The following is a 7,841-nucleotide window of genomic DNA, read 5'->3' on the forward strand; positions in this document are numbered from 1 at the left end:
AAATCTTAATGAACTGACCACTTGAAAACCTGCCTAACTTTTGCATCAGTGGGAAACATTATTATTATTGTGCTGATTCATAAACAGACCTAATTGTATGCTCCAGAAAGAGACAGTTTCTGTCTTCTAAAGCTGTTTACTTTATACAGACATCTTTGAAAGGGCAGTCTGGAAGAAAAGCTATGTGCCTCTGTTTGCAAGGCATGCAGAAACTAAAGAGACCTGTGGAGAATGGACTACTCATCTCTACATGTTTTTAGCTTTTATGACTTCATCTCAAGCTTAACTTTCATGAGTTTAGAGGATTACAGCATCTATTCTGGGCTTCAGCGTAGTGCAAGTAAAAGTATTATTGGCCTGAGCATCCGGTGACTGGTTCTAACTAACACAGCTTTCCACTGGCTGTGTGATCTTAAGTAAATGAAGGTCTAATCCAGCTCTAAATTATATGAAGCTACCCTATGTCCTGGATCTTCCCAGATTAGAATCTCTTAAATAAGGGGACCACTCCAGAATATGTAGAAGTTACTTCACCCGAAAACTTGTACATGTCATGTACAAGTATAAACTGTAGGAATGAATTCACTTCAACTCAGCACTTACTGAGAACCCATCAGGTGGCTCAAGGAGCTCCAACACTGAGCTCCTTTTATGGCCCAAAGTTTTGGTGCCATAAAATTAGATAAAGTTCAGTATGGAAACACAGGACAGTAATAACTTCTGCTAAGCCTCGAGTAATAATGAAGATTTAGGTCATGAACTTGGAAGATGAGGACACTACAAAACAACACAAAAAACTAAGTGAAGGGATATTAGTCTGAGCTGAAAATAAGTCATCCAAGTTAAAGCTGAGTCCAACAAGATGAAGCTGTTTTTTCTAAACTGGTGAGGAGACACCAATAGTAAAACTACATATGAGGATTATCAGCGTATGGTCTTGAATAGACCATGTATGTAAATGAGATTACATCAGGACAAAAAGTACTAAAACTGGGAAACATTAACATCTAAGGGACAAAGATGGCGATGAAAAAGTGGTCAGAGAGATGGTAAGACCAAGGTCACATTGATGGTGTTTTATTTCAAGAGGCCAAATGGACAGGTCTGCAAAGAGATCACCAGTAATCTGACAGAGAAGTGTCACTAGAATGGTGAGGGGGAGAATGTGGCTTCAAGGATCTGAAAAGAAACTGAAAGATAATTAGGGAGTAGAAATGACTCCTTTAAGTAACTAGGTAAAGAACAATGAGTTTTTTACAGATGGCATGGTTTTTGTTTTCAGTGAGAAACTTTGAGAATGATCCTACAGACAGAATATTAAGAGTAACAGCACACAAAGGAATACATTTGAAAAATTATGTCAAAAAGAGCTAGGATCACAACACTGCCCCTTGCCCACCATATTCCATTCTTCCAGATCCATACTCATTTGGTGAATTATGAACTAGCTACCAAGTAATCATTGAACAGGAGGTAGTGTTCTCACATGTATGTGTTTTAGTAATTTGACTGTAGATCTGGGGCCAAATTTTCTACTTCCTGATTTTAACAAGACCATTTTATCCCTAAAGTGAATCTTCAACAACTACCTTTTACTTTTCCTCCACTCTCCACTCAAGAAGAAATGAAGGTAATTTGACAAGACACTGGGACACAAAGATAAACAGCATAAAAGGTAAAAGCCCTATTAAGCCTGCTGCCCTGGCAATATGTTTTGGTCAATGCAGACATCACAGAACACATTTCTTTTCCCTTTTCATCTCTTGGCTTATCAAACCCACTCATGACCAAAACCTATATAGCAGTGCTTAAGGAGCAGCATAAAAGACTTAAAAAAAACCCTAGTGCCAGTGTAGCAGAACATTCATTCAGAAACCTTTTTCACTTAGTGTACTTTGCACAGACCTAACCTGTGGCAGCAAGGAGTCCTTCCCTAAATACCCATTTAATGTCACAATATGACTACTATTCAGTCATTTTAAAACATGGGATGTTAGTAATTTATTAATTTGTAACCAATGCAACACCTATTATCTGTTAGCTCTCAACTTCAAACACCTTGGCTAGAGTCAAGTCACATTTGCATGACCGACTGCACATCCTGATTTCAGCATCTGTTATCAAGCTTGTGAGGCAATCAGTTCCATTAGCTAATGTATTGCCTTAACTAAACTTCAAGTGACAGATGTCCAAAATGTGATAGCATACTTCAAAGTATTAACACAAAAAAAGCATCACTGCCTTAACTCATTGAAAGTCAGGGAGTGAAGGAATGACAGTTAACACCTTTTTCATGGCCTTACATTGCAATGTTTTTCCAATTCAGGTGGACCAAGTTCAAGGTTCATTTTGGTCAGATATTTTCTTCAAGGGGAAATCAGAGACTATATTGCCACTTAGTTTCTAAAAATACAAACAATATTACTTCCTAATAGGAGATGCCTACTTCATTCATTTCCTTTCATAGTCTTCAAATGCACCAGAAGGCAAGATGACCTGATAATAATAAAAGGACGATACATGCATTTAGTAATGAAATACAAAATCAAGTTTCAGGATCCATCTGCTACTATCTGTTGTAGGAATCCTATATAAAGGGAAAATGTCTTTTCAAAGAGGAAATCAAGAATACTTCAAGACATATAAAAATAAAAACACAACATTCCAAAATCTATGTGATGCAGCAAGCAAAACAGTTTTGTGAGGGAAGTTTATAGCAAAACAGGCCTACCTCAAGAAGCAAGAAAAATTTCAACCTACATCTAAAAGAATTACAAAAGAACATACAAAGCCCAAAGTCAGCAGAAAGAAGAAATAAAGATCAAAAACAAAACAGAGACCAAAAAAAAAAAAAATCAATATGCCAAGAGTTAGCTTTTTTTAAAAAGAAAATTGACAAGCCTTTACCCAGGCTCTTTAAGAAAACAGAACCCAAATGAAAGAAACCGAAGAGGAGAAATTAGAACCAGTATCACAGATAAAAAAAATTACATGCAAGAAAACAAAAACAATTATATGCCAAAAGGAAAACCTAGTAGAAACATACATTTCTAGAAATGTACAATCTTTCAAGAATGAATCAAGAAGAAACTGATAATCTAAACAGACTAATCATTACTAGTAAAATTTAATTAGTTATCAAAACTCTCAGCAAAAGTCCAGGACTGGTCAGTTTTACAGGGGAATTCTACCAAACATAAAAAAGAGCTAATATCTATCCACTTAATTTAAAAAAATTTTATGTTTAAATTGAAAAGGAGGGAACAGTCCTCTAAATTCATTCTATAATACCAGCATCACCCTGATACCAAAATCAGACAAACAACACACAAAAAGGGAATTCCCTGGCAGTTCAGTGGCTAGAATTCCACTCTTCCAATGTGGGGTCACAGGTTCGATCCCCGGTCAAGGAACTGAGACCCTACAGGCAACACAGCACAGTCAGCCAAAAAAAGAAAAAAGATATCACATAAAAATTTTGAGGCCAATGTCTCTGATGAATATAGATTAAAAACCCTCAACAAAATATTAGCAGACTGAATTCAACAATATATAAAAAGATCATACACTGTGATCAAGTGGGATTTATTCCAAGGACATGAATTGTTAATTTCATTATGAATAAAAGTGACATTCAACAAGATGATATAACAGCCCTAAATATGCACCTAATAAGAGAGCTTCAGCATACCTGAAGCAAAATGAAAGAACTGTAATGAGAAATTGACAAATCCACAATTATGCTCCAAGATATCAACACCCCTCTGTTAATAATTGACAGAAAAATTAAGACAAAAAACAACTAAAGATACAGAAGACTTAAAAACACTATCACCCAATGTGACTTAATTGACATTAATAGAACACTCTACGTATAACAGCCCCCAAATACACATTCTTTTCAAGGGCACATGGAACATTTACTACGACAGAACGTCGTATGGGCCATAAAACAATCTCATAAAACCTGGAAGTATTTAAATTATACAATGTATGTTATCTGGCCACAATGGGATCAAATTAGAAAGCAAAGATCTGGAAAATCTCAAATATTTCAAAGTTAACATAAATAATCCTTGGATCAAAGAAAACATTAAAAGGGAAATAGGACAGTATTTCAAACTAAATGAAAATATATCAAAGATTTTGAATGCAGCTAAAGCAATACTTAGAGGGAAATTTATAGCACTAAAACAACTCTTAGAAAGGACGAAAGGTCTTCAATAAACCTAAGCCCCACTTTAAAAAACCAGAAAAGTAAAAGTAAATGAAACGCAAAGTAAACAGAAGAAAAAAGAATAAGAGCAAACCTTAATATACTATGGTCAAGTGAAGTTTATCCCAGAAATGCAAGGTTGGTTTACCATTCCAAAATGAATATAATTCACAAAGTATAAACATAGACTAAAGAAGGAAAAAGATGTTTGTCTCAATAAAAGCAGGAAAAGCATCTGAAAAAAAATCCAACATCCTTCCCAGAGAAAAACTCTCAGCACACTAGGAACAGAAAGGAATTTCCCCAATCATAGAGGGCATCTTTGAAAGACTAAATGCTTTCTCTAAATCAGAACCAACACAAGTATGTCCATTCATGAGTCTACTCAGAACTGTACTAGAGGTTCTAGACCATGTTACAGGCCAGAAAAAAAAAAAAAACAGATTGGAAAGGAAGGAGCTTATTTATTTTGTATACTGTATTTGCAGACATGATCATCTATGTGAAAAATCATATAGAATACAAATATAAAATGCTGCTAGAATGAGTTTAGCAAAGTTTCAGGATAAAAGAGCACATATAAAAATAAATTCTATTTTATATACTAGCAATGAAAAAACAAGAAATAAGTTTACAAAACAATAGTCCAGCATTATAAAACTTGGAGGCTTTAGGGATAAAATGGACAAAAGATTTGCATTACCTTTACTCTGGAATTAACAAACACTGTTGAGAGAAATTAAGGAAGGCCTAAATAATTGAGGGGTTATCTCATATTTCTGAGTCAGTGATTCAATATTGGTAAGATGTCAACTTTCCATAGATTTAATGCAATTCCAATGAAAACCTGGACAGGCTTATGTTCTATAGAAATTTACAATCTAATTCTGAAGTTTGTTTGGAGATACAAAGGACTTAGTCTAAACCATTTTGAAAAATAAGCTGAAGGACTAACACTGACTTCAAGACTTAGATTACTAAGTTATAGTAACCAACACAGTAAGTTAATTCATGTATATATAAGAATATATATGGCCAATTCATTTTAATAAAGATGCCAAGACAATTCAATGGAACAACTGGATAGCTAGAGGCAAAAAAAAAATAAACTGGACTCTTACACCATATACAAAAAATTACCATTCAAAATGGGTCATACCTCAAATAGCCAAAGCAATCTTGAGAAAGAAAACAGAGCTGGAGGAATCAGGCTCTCTGACTTCAGGCTATACTACAGAGCTACATTAAGCAAAACAGCATGTTACTGACAAAACACAGAAATATAGATCAATGGAACAGGACAGAAAGCCCAGAAATAAACCCATGCACTTAGTCAATAATCTATGACAAAGGAGGCAGAGGAGAAAAGATAGTCTCTTCAGTAAGTGGTGCTGGGAAAACTGGACAGCCACATATAAAGGAGTGAAATTAGGACATCATAAGGACATTTATTTTGTATACTGTATTTGCAGACATGATCATCTATGTGAAAAATCATATAGAATACAAACATAAAATGCTGCTAGAATGAGTTTAGCAAAGTTTCAGGATAAAAGAGCACATATAAAAATAAATTCTATTTTATATACTAGCAATGAAAAAACAAGAAATAAGTTTACAAAACAATAGTGCAGCATTATAAAACTTGTAGGCTTTAGGGATAGAATGGACATTAGGACATTAGGACATTCTCTTAACATCATAAACAAAAATAAACTCAAAATGGATTGAAGACCTAAATGTAAGACCAGATACTATAAAACTCTTAAAACAGGCACAATACTCTGACATAAATCACTGCAATATTTTCACCTCCTGATGCTGCTGCTGCTAAGTCGCTTTAGTCGTGTCCGACTCTGTGCGACCCCATAGATGACAGCCCACCAGGCTCCCCCGTCCCTGGGATTCTCCAGGCAAGAACACTGGAGTGGGTTACCATTTCCTTCTCCAGTGCATGAAAGTGAAAAGTGAAAGTGAAGTCGCTCAGTCGTGTCCGACTCTTTGCGACCTCATGGACTGCAGCCCACCAGACTCCTCTGTCCATGGGATTTTCCAGGCAAGAGTACTGGAGTGGGGTGCCATTGCCTTCACCTCCTAGAGTAATGAAAATAAAAACAAAAATAAACAAATGGGACCTAAATTAAACTTAAAAGCTTTTGTACAGCAAAGGAAACCAAGAACAAAACAAAGAGACAACTCACAAAATGGGAGAAAATACTTGTAAACAATGTGACCAACAAGAGATTAAACTCCAAAATAAGGACCTAATACAACTCAGTATCAAAAAACAAACAACTCAAACCACCCAATTTTAAAAAATGAGAAGACCTGAATAGACATTTTCCCAAAGACATACAGATAGCCAAAAGGCACATGAAAAGATCTTCAACATTGCTAATAGAAAAATGCAAATCAGAACCAGTCAGAAGGGCCATCAAAAAGGCTACAGATAATAAAAGCTGGAGAGGGTGCAGAGAAAGGGGAACCTCCTACACTGTTAGTGGAAATGTAAATTGGTGGAGCCACTAGGGAGAACTGTATGGATGGTTCTTTAAAAAACTACATTTGTAATTTACCATATGATTCAAGAGTCCCTTGGACTGCAAGGAGATCAAACCAGTCAATTCTAAAGGAAATCAATCTTGAATATTCACTGGAGGGACTGATGCTGAGGCTGAAACTCCAGTACTTTTGTCAACTGATGCGAAGAGCCGACTCATTGGAAAAGACCCTGATGCCAGGAAACACTGAAGGCAGGAGGAGAAGGGGACGACAGAGGACAAGATGGTTGGATGGCATCACCAACTCCATGGACATGAGTTTGAGCAAGCTCCAGATGGTGAAGGACAGGGAAGCCTGGCATACTGCAGTCCATGGGGTCCCAAAGAGTCGGACACGACTGAACAATATGATCTTACAATTCCACTCTTGGGCATATACCCAGACAAAACTAGAATTCAAAAAAATACATGCACCCTATTATAACACTACTTACAACAGCCAAGACATGGCAGCAACCTAAATGTCCATGAACAGATAAATGGATAAAGACGTGGTACCTATATACAATGGAATATTACTCAGCCATAAAGAAGGATGAAATAAAGCCATCTGCAGTAACATGGATGGACCTAGAGATTATCATACAATGGAAGTCAAAGACAAATGTCACATAGTATCAGTTATATGTGGAATCTAAAAAAAAGATACAAATGAACTTATTTACAAAACAGACAAAAAACTACAGTATGATTCCACTTGTAGATAATTTTTCACTAGTCTGTAGTGACAAAGCTAATCAGTAATCACCTGGGGATAAGAGGAACAGCCAGAGAGATTATAAAATAGTACAAGGAAGCTTTTAGGGGTGGTGGGTATATTCATTATCTTGACTAATGTAGTTTCATGGACATATACATGTCAGATTTTTCCAAATTGTACACTTATTTTTAAATAGTCATTTGACTTTTTCACTATTGAACCCTTCTCAGTATATACTGCTGGTTTTTCAAAGGTTAAATTGCACTCGATAATGTCAAGTTATTCGTTATTCTTACAGCTAAAGGGATGTGTATTCATGTATTCTTTTGTTTTAAAATCTTACTTTCCAATATGGCAAATATCT

Source organism: Bos grunniens, chromosome 1 (assembly GCF_055505025.1).
Source record: "Bos grunniens cultivar Pamir isolate PY7600 chromosome 1, Bosgru_T2T1.0, whole genome shotgun sequence".
NCBI lineage: Eukaryota > Metazoa > Chordata > Mammalia > Artiodactyla > Bovidae > Bos > Bos grunniens.